Genomic DNA, 23,878 nt, shown 5'->3' on the forward strand with positions numbered 1-23,878 from the left:
TTGCAACTATAATTCCAGTATCAAACTACTGACACATTTGTTGCTGAATCTAAATTTGGAAGGGGCACCCACAACACACCCATTCCAAACTGCGATTCAGTAACCATTCAAGAGTACAAGTTTACCGACTCCTAAAATGGTTTTTTACATTGAAAATAACCTTTTTGCTGATTCAAATAAAAAATCAGAGTGCTTGCGACCGCAAAAAAGTTTAACACATCTGGCCAAAATCTTTCTTGGTGCAACTTAGTAGAAATGTGGTCCGGTCTACTTGTTTCATTGGAGTCAACCTATTTGCCTCATGTTCCATATGCTGTCTATCCTTCTTTATGTCCAGCATCCTGGGGTTTTTCATATGCAAGGTGTGGGAGAACTGGGCTTTTCACCGCTATCTGGATTTCAGAATATAGCGGTCAGCTTCGTATATCTGCACGAATCACGTATCGTAAGTAGTGTGTCGTTTTAGATCCACCTGAGCAAAGCTGTAAACAATGAAAAATCATATTTTCGCATGCTGAAAAGCAATCACTTAATCACCAATATAAGCAATATGTGTGCCATCCCCTCATCATTATCTTCCACCCTTTGCCAAGTGCTATTGTTCAGTGAAATCTCTATTTTTTCATGAAGTCAAAAGGGCAGGACACAGAGGAAGCGAAAGGGAGATGGAATTCAATTTATGTGCCGCCATTGTATTAATATATCTCTGAGACTCTGATAATGCTTTCTGTCCATGATGATTGTGCCACCTTTATCAGCGGTTTGACAATTATATCCTCTGCAGGTTTTGGTCTTTGGACGCCTGTAGTTCTTCCCTGGGAAAAGTACTCTTAACATAATTATTGCTGATTTCAAATCTATCCACTTCCTGTAGAATAGTTTTTTCAAATGTTAACTGTTTTGTCAGCATATTGTTCATAAGATGATATAAAGTAGATGGTATCTTCATGCCTCAGAACCCTTGTGTAATGGTGTTTCCTTATTCAAAAAGACATTATTATGAAACCAGCTGATAAAGTTGACACAATCATTCATACATTTCATATGTTTCTTATTTCGGTTAAAAACCATAAAAGAATACAACCATTATCATGGAGAGAAAGGAATATGAAGATGAGGTAATGAATCAACTGAAGCTAGAGCCATGGTATAGAAGAATACCTAATGATCCCTTAGTATCCATTCACGAATAAATAAAGCAAATTGTGTAAATTGGAGTAAATGGGGGATGGTTAACAAATAAGGTGAAAAAGTTCCTGACCTGTCAACAAGCCAGAATACCGGTCACGTACACTACCATAAATACATAAAGACACATTACATCCTCAGGATGTCTGATAATATCTGGAGTAAATGCTTTACTTGAGCCACTGTCAAAGTATGTGGATGCCTTCCTGAAACCACTCATAAACCACATTCTAAGCTATGTAAAAAATATAAATAAACTGGAAAATATGGAAATTCTGGTGACACCGGGCTAAGGGGCGGATTATGATGGTGGAAAAACTGCCATCGCAGGGCCGGCGGGGGCAGCAAACTGATTTTTCCCACCACCAGATTAGGAAGGCGTGGGAACATGAATACGTCAGCAGTGGACACAAAGACCGACAACCGCCAGCAATGGAGTTCTGCTACGGGGCCCATTGTGGGCCCCTGGGGGGTGGGGAGCTGCACTTGGGGGGTACCTATGGTACCACTCTACTTTGCCATGCTCAAGGCGACAGGCACCGCGCGGTGCCTACCATGTTGTGCATCGCAATGCAAAACATGGTTGTTTAACATTGCGTACGGTGCTGCAGCCAGCAGCACCGTCCACAATGGTAAACTAACAGGATGCGCCCGCCAGTATGGCAGGAGCATCCTAATATGGTGGGCGGGACCGGCGCACCTATGGCAGACGGTCCCAGCTCCGCAGGGATGGCGGGCTGACGAAAGTCACCCCGCCATCCTAATAGGCCCCATAATCAGCCTGAACACCAATATCCCCAAGAAGCTGCAATGTAAGTACTAGAATGCTTCCTGGAAATGACCTCGGCCACATGGAGTACCCACAGTGTTCATGCTGTACTTACCACATGCATCTGCCTTAAAATAAACTCTTTTTACTTCAACCAGCAATTCTGTATGTAGATAGAGGGGGCAGCGAGGGGCTGCTCCCTTGTACTAGAGTTGGACCTAATGTTTATGGCTAAATATGAAGAGAAATAAATAGAGGAAGACAACCCTTTGAAAAATCGCTTATCCCTATAGAAACTGTTTACTGATGACATTATGATGAAATAGAAGGGTAATGAAGAGGAACTCAGAATCTTTGTTGAATTGTTGATCATGTGGTGTCCGGATATCAAATTTACAATGCACCACAGACACCATGATATTCACTTTCTGGACCTCACCATTAAATACAACAGATGATGTATGTATACCACACTATATACAAAGGAAATTGACAGAAATACATGTTTGCATTATTGTAGTTGCCACCAAAGAGATATAAAAGATAATCTTCCCTTTAGCCAATTCCTACACTTTGCTCGAAAAAAGAAGACTGTTTCTTCTACTAAATAAATTATGTGATAGGCAATATCTAGAGATGTGTTCCTCCAGAGAATGTTTGTGACTCTAGGTGCAAATACGTATGGATGCCGAACGTGCTTTAGACAGATGATATTGTTCCAGATGAGACCCTACAATTCAGATTGGAACGAATCGTCATCACCCGTGGTCCATGGTTACTATATCACATGAAGGGAATATATGAATTAATATAATCCTTCGACATGAACTTTGATCAAAACTGTTAATAACTAGGTATATGTACAGTGTGTTTTTATCACTCCTATGTGTATTCATCTACACCAGCACTGCATCATCTGCACTTTTCCATTGTACAGTTTGCACTTTGTATTTATATCTCTTATATGAAGAACAATATAATTTCTATGAAGAAGTGAAATGTTAGATCTTGATTAATGTTCGCATGATTATATATCAACATAAGACTAATCACTGTACAATTCAACTGAATACTTTGAAGTTAGACTATAGGTATTCCTAGAATGAGTCCCACTGGACAACTGTTTTATTATTTCTTTGTGATTCATACATGTGTTTCGGTTCAGGGAGAACCTGGCTTGGCAATTTGGGCTGGACTGTTCCAATAGGAGCATGGTCAAGACTGATTTTCATATAGCGGGTCTAAACTGAGGTGACATAGTGTGCAAAATAAATTGGTATGTGGCCTGAGTAATTACCAGTGACAGAGATTAATTCAAGTATTCCATCCATCACTTTTTTATATACTTTAGTTTGTCGACCTAAATGGGATGGGTATGCCCGTGAACCCTGTGCCACCGGAACTAAGTTGTGCCCGGCTGATGGGCCCATAACTAGGGCGAAACGGGTCCTGGGTTCCTTGTGTTCCAGTTCAGAGAGGACCTGGCTTGACAGTTTAGGCCTGATTGCTCCAATTGGAGCAGGGTCAAGACTGATTTGCATATAGCTGGGCCCAAACTGATGTGACATGGTGTGCAAAATAACAATAGATTGGTATGTGGCCTGAGAAATTACAGTGACAGCGATTAATTCAAGCATTCCATCCATCACTTTATTTGTATACTTTAGAGTGTTACCCTAAATGGGACAGGTATGCCCAGATGTGGGTCCTGTGCACACTGTGCCACTGGAACCAAGCTGTACCCGGCTGATGAGCCCATAACTAGGGTGAAACTGGTCCTGGGATGTGTGTGTCTCATTTCAGGGAGGAGCTGGCTTGGCAGTTCGGGCTGGGCTGTTCCATATGAAGCAGGGTCAAGACTGATTTACAAAGAGCGGGTCCCAACAGAGGTGACATTGTATGCAAAATAACTTTGGATTGGGATGTGGCCCCAAATAATTATCAGTGGCTGTGATTAATTCAAGCATATCATCCATCACTTTTTTTGCATACTTCAGAATAATCTCTTAGCATACATGGAACATGTGGTATCGTGGATCAGGGGCAGTTTGTTATGCCTCACGGGGAACAAAACTGACGTCCTCATTTTCAATTACAGACCACAAATTTACAGCTCGCCTCCATTTACCCAGCTAAAGCATCAGGTCAGTCAACGAATATCAAGAAACTTCAAATTAACTTCAACAAGGAAATGTCATTTGAACCACAGATTAACAATGTAATTAAGATTAACAACTCCCAATTGTCACTTTTAAGGGATATCAGAAAATTCCTCGAGTCAACCCATATCATTGAGCTAACAAGAGCCTTGAACCTACAGCAGCTAGATATTCGCAACAGCATCTTTGCGGGTCTAAAAAAATTGCAGTAACAGAAACTGCAATGAAAAAAAAATCAAACAGCAAGAATCTGCCTTAACCTAAAAAAAAGAAATAAACCGAGCACACCTTTTCAAGTGAATCTTCATTGGCTCCCAATCCATTGCAGAATCAAACAAAATATATGGGATAAAGGACCCCCTGCTATTCATTGTAAGAATATTGGAAGTCACAGAGGAGTTCCAGGACCATAAAGAGGAACGAGGCCGAGGGCTGAGTTTCTTTATAAGGTTATGGAACTCCGAGGTGAATTTCAATGATCTTATCATGTGCGGCAGAGGACACTTCATCCCATATAATACATGGTCACACCATTACCTTTCTCACAAACTACTTACATTATTGGTGCACAGCTCTTTTATATGAAAGAGAGATCGTGTTTGCCAATATGAAGACAAAAGATAGAATCTCTAGAGCAAAATCAAACACATCAACAAGTTGTTAGATATTTGCTGCAAAACGATATTAGGATCGGTTTAATACATGTTGAACATAAAATAAGCAGCTCGGAATGTGCAGAACCATGAAGAAAGAGTTTAACATTTCTATAGTCAATGGAGGGCAAAAAAGAAACATTACCATAAATATTTCCGTTCTACTTGTCACTGTAAGCTATTTTAAATACCCAATGAGTAGCTGGGCACAGAAGTTGTGTATATTGCAATGGAAAGCCTGGGATGGTTCAGCAGTTGAGCAGCAATTACTATTTAAATGATATTGTAGTTCTAAAACTATTTGTTTCCTTCATGTTCAAAAATATCCTAAAACTGTTTGTTTCCTTCATGTTCAAAAAGATTCTTGAGAAAACCTGTCCTTTTCACTTCTAAATAAGGTTTTACAATTTAAAACCTGTGTACGCTTTGTAAAGGAAGAAGATGCTGTTTTTAAATCAATGTGACATTTTCCTTTGACCCTATCCTGTGCCCCAGCCAGCGTGTTAGTAGTTTCAAGTTTTATTTGAAGGACACAATGGAAAGATCTACTTAATAAATACATGTATTTTTTCATGAACAATGTTCTATAATTATGATTTAGTCACATCTTACAGTTTTCTTTTTAAGATATGCTGTTGACTAGAGATAGTACTAAAATACCCAGTGTTATGTCCCATGTTTCTGCTGGTTTTCTTCCATGATATCGGGGATGCTTCAGCACTCCAGCATTCCCTCGTTCCAGCACCACCGTAGAAGCCAGCAGTAGCGGCGCGTCCCCGGGCGGAGTGGCGGGGTGGGGATGGGAGATGACGACGGGGAGGTGGGGGGGGGGGGATGACCAACAAATAAATAACACCTTTTAAAAAATAGAGGAAAAAAGAACTTACCTGACGCTCTTCTGCTCTGTGTCCTCGCTGCAGCACACAGGCTCTCAGTGACCCCTGCGGCCAATCATGACGCTGTTCTCATGCTTGAAAGCAGCATCAGGATTGGCCTGAGCACCGAGAATTTGGGCTCCCAGGGACACTGGCAGCCTGTGCTTACTGTCTCCAACCCGGCAACGAAGCTGGGTTGAAGACATCTCAGCACGGTATGGCCGTCCTAAGATGGCTGGCCAAACCGACTTGCGTACTGAGTGCAGTGCACACCACTCCTTCTCATGACTGTACTGCCCCCGCAATGGCCCCACCCCTAAGACTTGCCGACTCTTAATGGAGCTTGAAAAATAAAATGATAATAAAGATTTATTTTCATTTTAATTTAGAAGAGGCGACGCATAACGATATAAATCCTTTGTGTGAAATGTGTACAAAATAAAACTGCAGCACCAAATCAGAGTTTTACTGATCTGTTAGATCTCACAACAGTAGAATTTCAAGTGTGTCCCGAGTCAAACATACAATAATTGCTTTTTACATACAGAGCACACTCAGTCAAGTCAAGTACAGCTTTATTCGATTGCTATTTCATAAATCATAAAAGCACATGTAAAAAAACATATATTAGCTTAAAAAGGACATACTATATACATTGCTAATTCAATTAAATGTACAGTTAGTAAAGAGTCATTTAAAAACGGTGAGAATATTAAAAGAAATAGCAGCACGAAGCGAGGATCATCAAGTCATGTGGCCTTAAGACTTGGATTGCCATCCCTTTCCTGAGGTTAACTATGTGTTTTAAGAAGCATTTTCAATGCATTTGGCCTCGCCTTTGAAACCTTATAAGTGTTTAGCCATGCACCATATTATCCTGGGTCATGTGCCGCTAGGGATTGGATAGTTATAAATTTACTACACACTGGCTCATATAGTGTGAGTCAGAAATACATAATTGCCTCTTTCCCGTGCAGGAGTGGTGGAATAGTGAACATAACTGAAGGGGTCTAGGCAGTGCGCGATTCGGGGGTACACGCGGGTGGAAGGCGTACACCCACTTTTTTCACAGGGTGGGCAACGTCCACCCTGCCAAGAAGATGGGCCTCACTGAAAAAGATGCTGAGTTCGTCCCGGTGTAATTGCCAAATACCGGGACACTTTCAGCAGTGGCTGCACGTTGTTATCTGCTTTCGATGGCAACAATGTGCAGGCGGGGAGGGGGCTTTCTTATTTATGACTCCTGTTGGGCCCATAACAAATGCTGAATTTGAGGGGTCATCAGGCCTCCTTTAGTTGGAGTCTCCTGGCTGGCAGCAGTCAGGAGCCTCACACCAAGAGGCAAATGAAGAGGAGGCGAAACAAAAGCTCACACCTTGTTACCACTTCACACATACATGAGTCCCCTCGCATCCATCGCACGACATCACAACCTTAACATCATCTCTTACGCTGACGACACCCAGCGGATCCTTTCCCTCACCAAAGACCCTAACACCGCCAAAACCAATCTTCACGAAGGCATGAAAGAAGTAGCCGAATGGATGAAAAACAGCCGCCTAATACTTAACTCAGACAAAACGGAAGTCCTCATCCTAGGATCATCCCCCTCTGCCTGGGACGACTCATGGTGGCCATCGACCCTGGGCACTGCACCCATACCCACAGACCACGCACGTAACCTAGGCTTCATCCTAGACTCCTCCCTCTCGATGACCAGACAAGTCAACGCCGTCTCATCCTCCTGCTTCAACGTACTTCGTATGCTCAAGAAAATCTTTCGTTGGATCCCCAACGAAACAAGAAAGACTGTCACCCATGCACTTGTCACTAGCCGACTGGACTATGGAAACACCCTCTACGCCGGAACCACAGCCAAACTACAGAAAAAACTCCAACGCATCCAAAACGCATCAGCCAGACTCATATTGGACATCCCTCGCCAAGCTCACATTTCCGGTCACCTGAAAGACCTCCACTGGCTTCCTGTCAACAAGAGAATAACGTTCCGCCTCCTCACCCACGCACACAAGGCCCTTTACAAACTAGGACCCGAATGCCTCAACACACGACTGTCCTTTTACACACCCACCCACCAACTAAGATCCTCCAATCAAGCCCTCGCTGCAGTTCCGTGCATCCACAGATCCACCATGGGAGGAAGATCCTTCTCCTACTTGGCGGCCAAGACCTGGAATTCTCTCCCCACTCACCTCCGCCTTACACAGAACCACATTTCCTTTAGAAAGAAACTTAAAACCTGGCTATTCGATAAATAATGCACCCCCTCCCCCAAGCGCCTTGAGACCCTCTGGGTGAGTAGTGCGCTATACAAATTCCTGAACTTGAACTTCAACTAGAGGCAGCGTTTCACTTTGTTCAGGCTCTGTTTAGGAGATATACATGCACTGTAAGAAGTCAGAAATGTTGATCTTTCCCAGTATTTGCACAAAAGAAATAGCAGTTACATAGCGCTTACTACCCCTGAGGAGGTGTTGTAATAATTTAAATATCACAATTTTTTTCTTTGAAAGCATTATGGGTAGAGGAAGCTTTACGCTGACAAAAGGCAACATTGGTTTATGTGAAGCTTACAAAAGTGTGACTCTTCTGCCTAAATCAGGAGGGTTTGCAAGTATACTGAAAATGTGGTCAAATATACTCACAATAGACCTGCTAAACATATATGTGAGGGCTTAATTTCTGATGTCACATCTTGAGATGCCACTTCCTGCGAAATCACGTGCCTCACATGCCGCGATGGCACTCGCCGGGATGCCACTTGCAAACTGAATCATTAGGTTAGTCCCCCCACTTCATTTTTTAGGACTTGTGCCCTGGGTTTATGGTGGACAAACGCATGTGTTAGAACCACATTCTGTGGTTAAGTATGGTAACTGAGGCCCGCAGACAGATTCACTAGAAGCTAGAAGTGGATGTAAGGGATCATGTCCACAGCTGCAAATGAAGACAGGAATGTAGACCAAAGAACCAGCTTACCAGCCACTGAAGGTGATGCCGCACCTCCAATCTGGCAGGATAAGAGATAAATGAAGACATTTCTACCTCTCCCTATACCACCGAATGTAGCGCTACTATAATGTCATACCAGGAGATGCTGCAAAATGTAGGCCTGTTTTACCCGTTAACAGAGCAAACTAGCCCACCCATCAAAGTGAATACTGCAGAATACAGGGCCAACCGAACTACCTTGAAAGTAGATGCAACATAACATAAGGAAATCCATCTGCAATCAGCATCAGAGCAGTATACCTGCGACCAGAGGCGATGGGAAGAAAATGTCAGTTATTGAGACACAAGAATAAACAAAACTCATGGGTCTCAAGCCATCATAGGAAGAAAAAGGTCTTAAACAGTAATACGCATGAACAGACCTCAAGTAGTAATATCTGTCAGTGAACGGTTTTCTTCAACTGGCATGAATTGCCTTCAGGCTTTAATAGTTATAAAGGATCCATTAAGCTGTAATAGGCATCGATGGGTCTCAAGCCGTAACAGTCGTCATTACGTCCAAGCTGTAACTAAACCCAATAGACACCTAGCTCTAAGTAGCATCAGTGATTCCCAGACTGTAACAGGCATCAATGAGTCTCAAATTATAACAAGTAACAATGAGTTTCAAGTTGTAATAAAGCTTAAATAAGCTTCATGCTTTACAGGCATCAATGGACCCCAAGTTGTATTAGGCATCAGCGGGCCCGAGCTGTATTATGCATTAGCGGGCCGCAGGCTGAACTAGGATTCAGAGGCCCTTAAGCAGCAACAGGCCGCAGAGGGTCCTGAGCTGTAACATATATCCATGGGTAGCGAGCTGTAACAGGTGTCAGTGGGTCCCAAGCTGTAAGATGTATCAATAGACACTCAGGTGTATCAAGTCTCAGTAGGTCCCAAGCAGTAATATGTACAAAATGGGCAGCGAGCTGTTCCGGTCTCAGTGAATCCCAAGCGGTAATATGTATCAATGGGCAGCAAGCTGTAACAGGAATCAGTGGCTCCCAAGGTGTAATATGTATCAATGGACAGCAACCTGAAACAGGTCTTAGCGGGTCCCGAGCTGTAACACGTATCAATCGACAGTGAACTGTAACAGGTCTCAGTGTGTCCCAAGCTGTAACATGTATCAATGGGCAGCAAGCTGTAACAGGAATCAGTGGCTCCCAAGGTGTAACATGTATCAATGGACAGCAACCTGAAACAGGTCTTAGCGGGTCCCGAGCTGTAACAAGTATCAATCGACAGTGAACTGTAACAGGTCTCAGTGTGTCCCAAGCTGTAACATGTATCAATGGGCAGCAAGCTGTAACAGGCCGCAGTGGGTCCCGAGCTGGAACATATATCAATGGTCAGCACGCTGTAACAGGTCTCAGTGGATCCCAGGCTGTAACATGTATCAATGGGCAGCAAGCTGTAACAGGTCTCAGTGGACCTCAAGCTGTAACATATATCAATGGGCAGCGATCTGTAACAGTTGACACCCAAGCTGTAACATATATCAATGGGCAGCGAGCTGTAACAGGCCGCAGTGGGACCCAAGCTGTAATATGTATCAATGGGTAGCGGACTTTAACAGGCCGCCGTGGGTCAGAAGCAGTAATATGTGTCAATGGGCGGTGAGCTGTTAAGGTCTTAGTGGATCCCAATCTGTAACATGTATCAATGGGCAGCGAGCGGTAAAAGGTGTTCATGGATGCCAAGTTGTAACATGTATGAATGGGCAGCGAAATGTAATAGACTGCACAGGGTCATATGCTGTAATATACATTCTTGGGCAGTGAACTGTAACAGGTCTTGTAGTATGGTTTAGGGCCTCCTTTTGCGTGCATGTTATGTTAGCATGGCTTATTAGAAGTTTAAACACCATTTTACCTTTTGCTGCCTTTTGCGCACAACACTGCTTAGCTGTTTTTGCAAGTTAGCTTTCACAAAGGTCTATACATGAGAAAAGGTTTGTTTTTCAACATCTCTAGACATACATCGTGCCCCCAGTCTGTACAGTGAGTGCTGAGCCACCAAGGTTTTCATAATATGTGAGCTTGTTTATCGACATGTCCATGTAACAAATTCTAGACACAACATTTTGGCAGCTGCGAGCCAAGCAAGATTCTGGCGCCTTTCTCATAGCACACTTGCCATAATTTCACACACTTGGAAGATTCCAGGGATGCAGAGAGCCTTGCTGATCCAGATGTAATTTACACTTACTGAGCGGAAAGGTAATGGGGTCCCCCAAAACAAGCTCAAGAGACCTTCTTTAGTTTATAAAACATAGTTCCTATATAGGGAGGGTGTTAAAACTAGGCGCTATATCACCTGTTTGCACTATCATTGTAATATGATTCCTCCTTTTGTATTTTATGGAGTTGTAACCATGCTGACCATAATATTCTTAATCAAATGTCTGCTTATGTTGACTAAAATACTACGCATGAGATCACGTTGTTAAATAAATATTTTAACCTTACCGTGTCTCTTTTTAACTCCTGTTGTGGACTGGTATGAGAGTATAACAAAAGAGTGTTCTCACTTCCCACCATTCCTGAGATGGTCCTAAGTCGCATGTTCTAGGTTGTCTAATCATTGGTTACTTTGCTATAGGACGAAGAGCTAGTGTGACACTCATTGCTAGCTGGTTGGGGTTTCTAGGTACTGAGGTGAGTTTCTGGTACACCACAATTCACTAATGTCCTAGGTCTCTGTGCACAGTTCTGTGTATGAGCAGAAATCCTTGCAACAGTCTCAGTGGGTCAAAAGCTGTAATATGTATCAATGGGTAGCGAGCTGTAACAGGTCTCAGTGGATCCCAAGCTGTTGTATGCATCAGTGTGAACTGAGATGTAACCGGTCTTAGTGGATCCCATGCTGTAACATTTATGAGTGGACACCCAGCTGTAACAGGTCTCAGTGGATCCCAAGATTTAATATGCATTAATGGGCAGCGAGCTGTAACAAATGTCAATTGTTCTCAAGCGGTAACATGAATCAATGGGTAGAGAGCAGTGGGAGGTCTCAGTGGGTCCCAAGCAGTATTATGTTTCAATGGGCAGTGGGCTGTAAGAGGTCTCAGTAGGTCCCAAGCTGTGGTATATATCAATGGGCTCGAGCAGTACAAGGTCTCAGTGGATCCCAAGCTGTAACATGTATCAATGGGCAGCAAGCTGTAACAGGTCTCAGTGGGTCATGAGCTGTAACATGAATCAATGGGCAGAGAGCTGTAACAGGCCACACTGTGTACATGGCTTTAGTATGTATCAATGGGCAGCGAGCTGTAACAGGCCTCATTGGGTCCTTAGCTGTAACATGCATCAATGGGTAGCAAGCTGTAACTTTTCTCAGTGGGTCCTAATCTGTAATATGCATCAAGGGGCAGCATCCTGTAACAGGCTGCAGCTAGTCACAAGCTGTAATATGCTGTAATATGTATCAATAGGCAGCGAGCAGTGGGTCCCATGCTATAACGAGTATCGATTGGCAGTGAGCTATAACATGTCTCAGTGGGCTAGAAGATGTAATAAGCATCAATGGGCAGCAAGTTGTAACAGGTCTCAGTAGATTCAAAACTGTAACATGTATCAATGGGCAGCAAGCTGTAACAAGCCACATTGAATCCAAAGTTGTAATTTGTATTAAGCGGCAGCATGCTGTAACAGGCTTCAGTGGTTCCAAGCTTTAACATGTATCAAAGGGCAGCGAGCTCTAACAAGCCACTGTGAGTTTGAAGCTGTAAATGTATGCATGGTCAGCCAGCTGTAACAGGTCTCAGTGGGTCCCAAGCTGTAACATACATCCATGGGCACCGAGATGTAACAAGTCGCAGTGGGTCCGAAGCTGTAACATGTATCAATGGGAAGTGAGCTGTAACAGGTCTCAGTGGGTCTGAAGCTGTAACATAAATCCATGGGCAGCGAGCTGTAACAAGTCTCGGTGGGTCCCAAGCTGAACATGCATCAATGGGCAACGAGCTGTTACTTTTCTCAGTGGGTCTGAAGCTGTAATATACATCAAGTGGCAGCATCCTGTAACAGGCTGCAGCTAGTCACAAGCTGTAAAATGTATCAATGGGTAGTGAGCTGTAACAGACCGCAGTGGTTCCCGAGGTATAACTTTTATCAATGGGCAGTGAGCTGTAACAGGTCTCAGTGGATTCCAAGCTGAAACATATATCAATGGGCAGCGAGCTGTAACAGGTCTCAGTTGATCACGAGCTATAACTTGTATCAATGGGAAGTGAGCTATAACATGTCTCAGTGGGTCCGAAGCTGTAACATGTGTCAATGGGCAGCGAGCTGTAACAGGCCACATTGAATCCAAAGTTGTAACATGTATTAAGCGGCAGCATGCTGTAACAGGCTTCAGTGGGTTCAAGGTTTAACATGTATCAAAGGGCAGCGAGTTGTAACAAGCCGCAGTGGGTTCAAAGCTGTAAATGTATCCATGGTCAGCGAGCTGTAACAGGTCTCAGTGGGTCCCAAGCTGTAACATGTATCCATGGGTACTGAGCTGTAACGGGCTTCAGTGGGTCCAAGCTGTAACATGTATCAATGGGCAGTGAGCTGTAACACATCTCAGAGGATCCCAAGCTGTAAAATGTATCAATAGGCAGCAAGCTGTAACAGGCCGCAGTGGGTCAGAAGCAGTAATATGTGTCAATGGGTTCACTGATAGATTATCGATGACAAAAACATTGCTATTAAAAATAATGAGAAAAAAAATATAGAATACAAAATGTAAAAAATATATATGTAAAAATATTGATTTAAATATATGTATACATATATAATTGCATAATTAATATATTAAATATTAATTTTAACAAAATAAATTACATTTAATATATATTTTAACAAAATATAACAAATGAACTTAATTTAAAAAAATGAACACACAAACATAATTTATACATATATATATACATTTACTTTAAAATAATTAATAAACTATTATCTTTCATTTATTTTAAAACTTTAACCTTATATAAAAATATAAATATATATATATCAATAATTCAAATCATTAAACTATTAGAAAATACTTAAACTTACATTTCTCAATAGAATCAATGCAATAGTAGGGAAAGTGTTGGATAGCAAAATATTTAAATTTAATGTTCCAACTCCAGTGAGTACAACAGTAGGGAAAGTGTTGGATCATGGATGGGTAAAAATTACTATTCTCACTCCAGTGAGAGCAACAGTAGGGAAAGTGTTGGATAGCAGAGGGGAAAAAATACGATTCCCACTCCAAAGAATGCGACAGTAGGAAAAGTATTGAATAGCATAGGAGTAAAAATTACTATTTCCACTCCAAAGAATGCAACAGTAGGGAAAGTATTGGATAGCAGAGGAGTAAAAATTACTATTCCCACTCCAAACAGTGCATCGGTAGGGAAGGTGTAAGATAACGGAGGGTAAAGATTACTATTCCCACTCCAAACAGTGCAACAGTAGGGAAGGTGTTGGATAGCAGAGGAGAAAGAATTACTATTCCCACTCCAAAGAATGCAACAGTAGGGGAAGTATTAGATAGCGGAGGAGTAATAATTACTCTTCCCACTTCAATCAGTACAACAGTAGGGAATGTGTTGGATAGCGGAGGGGAAAAAATTACTATTCCCACTCCAGTGAATGAAACAGTAGGGAAAGTGTTGGATACGAGAGAGGTAAAATGACTATTCCCACTCCAGTGAGTGCATCAGTAGGAAAAGTGTTGGATAGTGGAGGGGTAAAAATTACTATTCTCACTCCAGTGAGAGCAACAGTATGGAAAGTGTTGGATAGAACAGGGGAGAAAATTACTATTTCCACTCCAAAGAACGCAACAGTGGAGAAAGTATTGGATAGCGGAGGAGTACAAATTACTATTCCCACTTCAAACAGTGCACCAGTAGGGAAAGTTTTGGATAGCGGAGGGATAAAAATGACTATTCCCACTCCAGTGAGAGCAACAGAAGGGAAAGTGTTGAACAGCAGAGGGGAAAAAATTACTATTCCAACTCCAGTGAATGCATCAGTAGGGAAAGTGTTGGATAGCGGATAGGAAAAAATTACTATTTCCACTCCAAAGAACGCAACAGTGGGGAAAGTATTGGATAGCGGCAGAGTAAGAATTACTATTCCCACTCCAAACAGTGCACCAGTAGGGAAAGTTTTGGATAGCGGAGGGATACAAATTACTATTCCCACTCCAGTGAATGCAGCAGTAGGGAAAGTGTTGGATAGCAGAGAGGAAAAAATTACTATTTCCACTCCAAAGAACGCAACAGTGGGGAACGTATTGGATAGCGGCAGAGTAAGAATTACTATTCCCACTCCAAACAGTGCACCAGTAGGGAAAGTTTTGGATAGCGGAGGGATACAAATTACTATTCCGACTCCAAAGAATGCAACAGTAGGGAAAGTAGGGGATAGCGGAGGAGGAAACATTACTAATACAACTCCAAACAGTGCAACAGTTGGGAAAGTGTTGGATAGCAGACGGGTAAAAATTACTATTCCCACTCCAAACAGTGCAACAGTAGGGAAGCTGTAGGATAGCGGAGGGTAAAAATTACTATTCCCACTCCAAACAGTGCAACAGTAGGAAAAGTGTTGGATAACATAGGGGGAAAAATACTATTCCCACTCCAAAGAATGCAACAGTAGGGAAAGTATTGGATAGTGGAGGAGTAAGAATTACTATTCCCACTCCAAACAGTACAACAGTAGGGAACGTATTGGATAGCAGAGGGATACAAATTACTATTCCCACTCCTAAGAATGCAACAGTAGGGAAAGTAGTGGATAGCGGAGGAGGAAACATTACTAATCCAACTCCAAACAATGCAACAATTGGGAAAGTGTTGGATAGCAGATGGGTAAAAATTACTATTCCCACTCCAAACAGTGCAACATTAGGGAAGCGGAAGGATAGCACAGGGTAAAAATTACTATTCCCACTCCAAACAGTGCAACAGTAGGAAATGTGTTGGATAGCAGAGGGGAATACAATTAGTAATCCCACTCCAAAGAATGCAACAGTAGGGAAAGTATTGGATAGTGGAGGAGTAAAAATTACTATTCCCACTCCAGTGAATGCAACAGTAGGGAAAGTGTTGGACAGCGGAGAGGTAAAAATTAATATCCACACTTCAAAGAATGCAACAGTAGGGAAAGTATTGGATAGCGGAGGATTAAAAATTACTATTCCCACTCCAAACAGTGCAACAGAAGGGAAAGTGTTGGATAGCAGAGGGGTAAAAATTACTGATCCAACTCCAACTAGAGCAACAGTTGGGAAAGTGTTGGATAGCGGAGAGGTACAAATTACTATTCCCACTCCAGTGAGTGCAACAGTAGGGAAAGTGTTGGATAGCAGAGGGGTAAAAATTACTATTCTCACTCCAGTGAGAGCAACAGTAGGGAAAGCGTTGGATAGAGGAGGAGAAAGAATTACTATTCCCACTCCACAGAATGCAACATTAGGGAAAGCGTTGGATAGAGGAGGGGAAAAGATAACTATTCCCATTCCAAAGAATGCAACAGTAGGGAAAGTGTTGGATAGCGGAGGAGTAAAAATTACTATTCCCACTCCAAAGAGTGCAAAAGTAGGGATGGTGTTAGATAGCGGAGGGTAAAAATTAATATTCCCACTCCAAACAGTGCAACAGTAGGAAAAGTGTTGGATAGCGGAGGGGTAAAAATTACTATTCCCACTCCAGTGAGAGCAACAGTTGGGAAAGTGTTGGATAGCGGAGGGGTAAAAATGACTTATCCAACTCCAAACAGTGCAACAGTTGGGAAAGAGTTGGATAGCAGAGGGGTAACAATTACTATTCTCACTCCAGTGAGAGCAACAGTAGGGAAAGTGTTGGACAGTGGAGGGAAAAAAATTACTATTGCCATTCCAGTGAATGAAACAGTAGGGAAAGTGTTGGACAGCGGAGAGGTAAACAATACTATTCCCAATCCAAATAATGCAACAGTAGGGAAAGTGTTGGATAGCAGAGGGGTAAAAATTACTATTCCCATTCCAGTGACAGCAACAGTAGGGAAAGCATTGGATAGAGGAGGGGAAACAATTCCTCTTTCCGCTCCAAAGAATGCAACAGTAGGGAAAGTGTTGGATAGCGGAAGAGTAAAAATCACTATTCCCACTCCGAAGAGTGCAAAAGTAGGGAAGGTGTTAGATAGCGGAGGGTAAAAATTAATCTTCCCACTCCAAACAGTGCAACAGTAGGAAAAGTGTTGGCTAGCGGAGGGGTAAAAATTACTATTCCCACTCCAGTGAGAGCAACAGTAGGGAAAGTGTTGGATAGCGGAGGGGAAAAAATTACTATTCCCACTCCAAAGACTGAAAATGAGAGAAAGTGTTGGATAGCGGAGGGGTAAAAATTACTATTCCCACTCCAGTGAGTGCAACAGTAGGGAAAGCGATATTCTTGACCACGAGAATCTGTATGTTGATATTTCTGACCCACAATATTTGCAAGTCGATATTTGTGCAAGTCGATATTTTTCTTTCAATATTCTGTCTCTGCACTGAGTCAATGGGCAGCGAGCTTTAGCAGGCCCAAGTGGGTCCTGAGCTGTAATATATATCAATAGGCAGGGAGCTATAACACGCCTCATTGGGTCCGATCTGTAACATCTATCAATCGTCAGCGAGCAGTCACGAGCTGTAATATGTATCAGTGGACACGCAGGCATAACTGGCCACAGTGGGTTCGAAGCCGTAGTATGTTTCAATGGGTAGCTTGCGGTAGCAGGCCTCAGTGGGTCCCAGAGTGGTAACATGAATCAATGGGCAGCGAGCTGTAACAGGTCTCTCTGTAGATCCTGAATTGTAACATGTATCAATGGGTAGCAAGCTGTAACAGATCTCAGTGGGCCCCAAGCTGTAACATGTATCAATGGGCCGCAAGATGTACAGGTTTTAGTGGATCCCTAGCCGTAACATTTATCAATGGGCCCCCGAGCTGTAACAGGCTGCAGTGGGTCCCAAGCTGTAATATATATCAATGGGCAGCGAGGTGTAACAGGTTTCAGTGGTCTGAAGCTGTAATATGTATCAATGGGCAGCGAGCTGTAACAGGTCTCAGTGGATTCCAGGCTGTAACATGTATCATTAGACACCCAGCTGAAACAGGTCTCAGTGGGTCCCAATCTGTAATATATATCATTGGGCAGTCGGGTGTAACAGGTCTCAGTTGGTCCCAAGCTAGAAGAAGTTTCAATGGGCAGTGTGCTGCAACAGGCCGCAGTGGGTACGAAGCTTTATTATGTATCAATGGGCAGTGAGCAGAAACAGGTCGCAGTGGGTAAGAAGCTTTATTATGTAGCAGGGGGCAATGAGCTGTAACAGGCTGCAGTCGGTATGAATCTGTAGCATGTATCAATGGGAAGCGAGCTGTGTCCGGTCTCAGTGGGTCCCGAACTGTAATATATATCAATGGGCAGTGAGCTGTAGCAATGGGTAGCAAGTACACACAGATGCTCCAAGCTAGACGGCGCTACCAAACAGAGCACTTGTAGCACTGGGATTTATATTTCTATAATACAGACATTTGAATCTACTGATCTTAAAATATCTGGTTTGAATATCGTGGCGGACTTCCCAAATTTCAGGGTGAAATCATACAGTGGGTAGTGAAAGACCGGGAACCTTGGAAGGACTCCCGCTACAAAGTTACAGCTTCACCTCAACATTTGTATTTGAAAAGCCCTAAAGAAGCCCATGTTTAGGGTGAAACCTGTTGGTTGCGTTGATATGTAACAATCCCAAGATCGAAACAAAGAAATAATAAAAGATCTCTTTAAGAATATTTGTCTATAATTATGGAATTGTTCCTGTTGGTGGACTTGATGTTGCATGTTTTGTGGTAATCTGTGTGTTGCCTCTCAATCTCAGTGTCTCACTGGATAGCATCTGTAACATGTATCAATGGGCAGTGAACTGTAACAGGCTGCACTGGTTCCCAAGCTGTAATACGTATCAATGGGGAGTGAGCTGTAACAGCCGCAGTGGGTATGAGGCTTTAGTATGTATCAACGGACAGCGAGCTGTAACAGGCTGCACTGGGTCCCAAGCTGTAATTTGTATCAATGAGCAGCAAGCTGTAACATGTCTCAGTGGAAAGCAAACTGTAACATGTATCAACAGGCAGCGAGCTGTAACAGGCTGCACAGGGGTCCCAAGCTGTAAAACGTATTAATCAGCAGCGAGCTGTAACAGGCCGCAGTGGGTACGAGGCTTTAGTATGTATCAACGGGCGGTGAGCTTTAACAGGCTGCATTGGGTCCCAAGCTGTAATATGCATCAATGGGCAACAAGCTGTAACATGTCTCAGTGGAAAGCAAACTGTAACATGTATCAACGGCCAGCGAGCTGTAACAGGCTGCACTGGGTCCCAAGCTGTAATATGTATCAATGGCCAGCGAGCTGTAACAGGACGCAGTGGGTACGAGGCTGTAGTATGTATCAACGGGCAGCGAGCTGTAACAGGCTGCACTGGGTCCCAAGCTGTAATATGTATCAATGAGCAGCGAGCTGTAACATGTCTCAGTGGGTCTGAAGTTGTAACATGTATCAATGGACAGCGAGCTATACCTGTTCTCAGTGTGTCCCAAGATTTATTATGTATCAATGGACAGTGAGCTGTAACAGGCCGCAGTGGGTACGAGGCTTTAGTATGTATCAATGGACAGCGAGCTGTAACAGGTCTCAGTTGATCCAAAGCTGTAAAATGTATCAAGGGGCATCGAGCTGTAACAGGCCGCAGTGGGTACGAGGCTTTAGTTTGTATCAATGGGCAGTAAACTGTAATGTTCTCAGTGGGCCCAAGCTGTAGTATGTATAAATTGGCAGTGTGCTCTAACAGGTCTCAGTGAATCCCAGGCTATAACATGTATCAATGGGCAGCGAGCTGGAACAGGCCTCAGTGGGTCCGAAGCTGTAATATGTATCAATAGGCAGCGAGCTGTAACAGGGCTCAGTGACTCCGAATATGTAACATGTATCAATGGGCAGCAAGCTCTAACAGTTCTCAGTGGAGCCAAAGCTGTAATATGTATCAATGGACATCGACCTGTTACAGGCCACAGTGGATTCGAAGCTGTAATATGTATCATTGGGCAGCGAGCTGTAACAGGCCACAGTCGGTACCAAGGTGTAACATGTATCAACGAGCAGCCAGCTGTAACAGATTTCAGTGGGTCCCAAGAGGTAACATGCATCAATGGGCAGCAAACTGTAACAGGCCAAGGTGGATCCAAAGCTGTAATATGCATCAATGGGCAACAAGCTGTAAAACTTCTCAGTTGCTCCCAAGCTGTAAGATGTATCAATGGGCAGCGATTTGTAACAGACCGCAGTAGGTGATTGCCATTATCAGGCCCCAAGCTATGACACGCTCAAAGGCCCCATAGGCCTCATGCAGCTCTGGGCATCAAACGGCCCCAGGTAGTAATAGACATTATTGTCATCAGCATCAATGGGTCTCCAGGTGTAACAGGTAACAATTGCCTTTATTCTATAATATGCATCAATGGTGCTCAAGCTCTAATAAGCATTAATGGACCCTAAGTTAGAATAGGCATCAGTGAGTTTAAAATTGTAAAATACATCAGTGGATCTCAAGATGAGCTTCACAGTAGACCTTGTGCCTGGTTTAAGTTGCATGGTAAAATGACTGATTCAAGCTGGTTATGGCACCCCTGCTTGTGCTCCCAATATGGAGAAGGATGATGTGGACACAAAATTACCAGGCCCTTTACTGCAAATGGATATCTATAATTCCAAAGACGTTTTCTCCCATTTATCACCTTAATTGACCACATGGTTAATTTGATCCGGGGGAAGGCAATGGGGTTGTGGATTGGGGTGTAGCTCCATGGTTTACTGCCACGCCCTATTTTTACAGTACAGCCCTTGTAATGCTGAGAAGCTCCTCCCAGAGAATATCACCGCTACGTACAGGTGCGGGGCTTTTAACATTTTTTTGATCTTATGAAAGCGGTACCTTTCTTTCCTGTGTCTCTCTGTTTCTCTCCTATTGAGCACAGGATCTTTCATAGCTACTTTTGCCCAGTTTATTTTTCCTAATTCCTGAACTCAGAGATACATGAAATGGATTGCCAGGGTAATAATGTACCCTGACAGCTAGAGCAGGCACTACACATGCCCCACCAGCAGGCCATGTGCATCCTGCAGGCCTCCAGGCCTTCCCTCCAGGGGCAGCAGTTACCGAACGTGCCAGGAAAGAGGAAACGATTTTTCACACTAAAATCACCCACAATGCACCATTGAGCTGTATATCATCATGGACGTCATTTAAGGGTCGAAACTGCGTTTGCGACCCCTGGCCTCAGAGGTGGCAAAATCACTGCCAGCTACACACGGGCAGCTGGGGCTCCACAATCTATTTTCTGTCAATTCTTTATTACACTAATGTGTAAGTATGAGTGTGTGAGTGAAAATGGATGTCAAAGAGTGTGTAATGTCACTTCCGCTACCCCCGGCATTTTAGTGAATTGACATCCATGTATATCATATCTGTTGTTGCTTGCTAGCAGATTGTGTTAAGCCTGTAAGGTGTTTTATGTGTCTAGCTTAAGGTGGGCTTCTGTGGTGAATGACTTGTAGAGTGAAACCCCTCCAGTTGTAGAAAAATACATAAAAGTCAGAGCAGCAAAGTTTTAGGGAACACCAATGCTTGAAGTATTTCAAGCATTACCCTATAGATATGCTTGTTTCCGGTATCTGCTACATATAGCCCCTCTAGCTTATGTAAAAGGCGCCTCCAACAGACGGTTTCTCACCAATTACAGAGTTGCTCCCTCACTTGCTTTTACATCAACCCCCCATCTTAATATCAATTTATTGCCTATTTCTGTTGAATGTTTTTGCCACGTGGGAGTCTTTAGAAATATGTTGTAAACCTTATTGTGGACAGGTAATGTGTACTACTACTCCCTCATGCAACCAACATAAGTTCTGGATTTGTGGTAGGTCTGAGAGATGTGAGGGTTGTCTGAAATGTGTTTATTTTACTTTCAAATAAGTCCTTATATAGTAGAACTATTGAACTGATGACACACGCTGAAGGACTTCTAGGCACTCGAATATCAAAGTACTGGCAAAGTACCCATTGCAAAGTGGTGCAGTGGGGGGGGGGAATACAAACCAAAACCATCATTGAAGATAGAATTAGAAATATATAAAATTGCACTTACCTGCTACAACGGCTGCCCACTTGCTCTTGATCCTCATCTTTCTGACGTCACAAACTGCTGTACACTGCAGTATCTCAAATGCCAATCCCAGGACTTCTCTCATGCTGGGAATACTATTTGGCGCTGTTCAAACAGAAGCTGGGAGTCTGTGTTGGTTCTCCAACTGGCTGTACAACACAGCTCGGGTTGGAGAAAGGATTACTGCACATGACGGTCTGGCCCAACGTTTCCCCCATCCTCCCTGGTGCTGCAGCATCAGTATGGATGGCCCGATGCCCATCCCTATTATATCATGTTTGTGCTATTTATAAAAACAAAAATTGAGAACAAATAAAACAAATTGTGACTTGCACCAAAAAAACATCAACTAAGAAATAAAATAGCAGAGTAACATGAGAAACAAAACTGCAGTGAATAAAGTGAGGGAAAGAAAATACATGAAAAATCGATGTCTGAAAGAAATGACATAAGGAGCAGGGAAAATAACACGATGAAAGTAAAAAAGCATGATAAAAAATGAAAATGTAAAATAAAGACATGGACGCAGGAATGAGAAAAAGATACACTAAGAATGAGAAAAGATAATCTGGACAAGAGAAAGTCCAAGAATCAATTTTAGAAAGAAGAAAAGCAACGAGGAAGGTGGGAAGGCAATGAGATAAAAGAATAAAATTAAGACAAACAATAAGAAACACAAAGCTCAAAGAAGAATTAAACAAGGAAGGAATGAAAGAATGTGTAAAGGGAATGATGTGAGATGAAGTTGTTAAAACAGAAAAGAAAAAAGCAGGAAGAAAGCAGCTAGGAACAAAAGATAGAACAGGAAAAATATCAAAGACAGCCCACGCCCCTTTCATCCAAGACAGGTCAAATTAGCACAAGTTCATGGGTAAACTTGTGAGCAGTAGCACCACGCCAAGGTTTTGACCTTTGCTACTGAACATTCACACCATTCACACTTTCATTCATACTACCTTGCTTCCCATCAGACCCACAGACATTCCACACCCAGCTCCAGATAGGGGCGGTGCTAAAGTTCCTGGAGCTCAAGGCAAAATTAAATTCACCTGAGGGAGAACCCCAGAAATTGCTGTTAAAAGCTGTTTGGTACAACGACAAGGTACCTCATAAGGCATTAACCGACCTTATGGAAGCTCTGCTCCCATCTCAAAGTGCATCTCACTGGCGGTCTGCGAGTTGCTGCCTGTTTTCTATCACTGAACAATCAAACAAGCAATTGGCAGAGGCCTCGAGAAGCAGAACTGCCACGGCCATCCTGTGAGTCTGATGTTAGCTCGGTGGGCCCATGTCCCTCATTCACACCTCTTTCATACCATTCGGTGTGCAGTCTAAATATCGAGTTGTTATTTTCGACTGGACATAATATCGACTCCAGAATATCGAGATGGCATTAATGTCGAGGTAAGTAATATCGATGTTTTTTTTATCGATTTTCATGTATGTTAAAAAATATCGATTGAAAAAATATCGAGTAAGTAATATCGATAGTAAAAAATATCGTTATTTCTAGTAGTTTAAAAATATCGAAAGTCAAAATATCGGTTTTAAGAATATCGAAAGTTGTGTTATCGACAGTCATGATTAAATATATGTTATTTTTTTATTTATTTATATTGAAAATGAATTTAGAAAAATTTAATAAATATAAAAATTAATTCAAATAGTATAATAATTTCTAGGAGCGGGTAGTGGGTTTTTAGGGGAATAGGGTGGGAAGTAATTTAATTATAATTAATTAAATATGTAAATTTATTAATTGGTAGTAATATTTAATTAATTGTTAATTAAATAATATTTTTTATTTATATAAAATTTAATTGCTAATTAATTTAATTTAATTGATTAATTGCTAATTATGCTAATTTAAATAATTTATGTCATGTAGCGGGTTGTGGGTTTTTAGGGGAATAGGGTGGGAAGTAATTTAATTATAATTAATTAAATATGTAAATTTATTAATTGGTAGTAATATTTAAATAATTGTTAA

Source organism: Lissotriton helveticus, chromosome 2_2, assembly GCF_964261635.1.
Source record: "Lissotriton helveticus chromosome 2_2, aLisHel1.1, whole genome shotgun sequence".
NCBI lineage: Eukaryota > Metazoa > Chordata > Amphibia > Caudata > Salamandridae > Lissotriton > Lissotriton helveticus.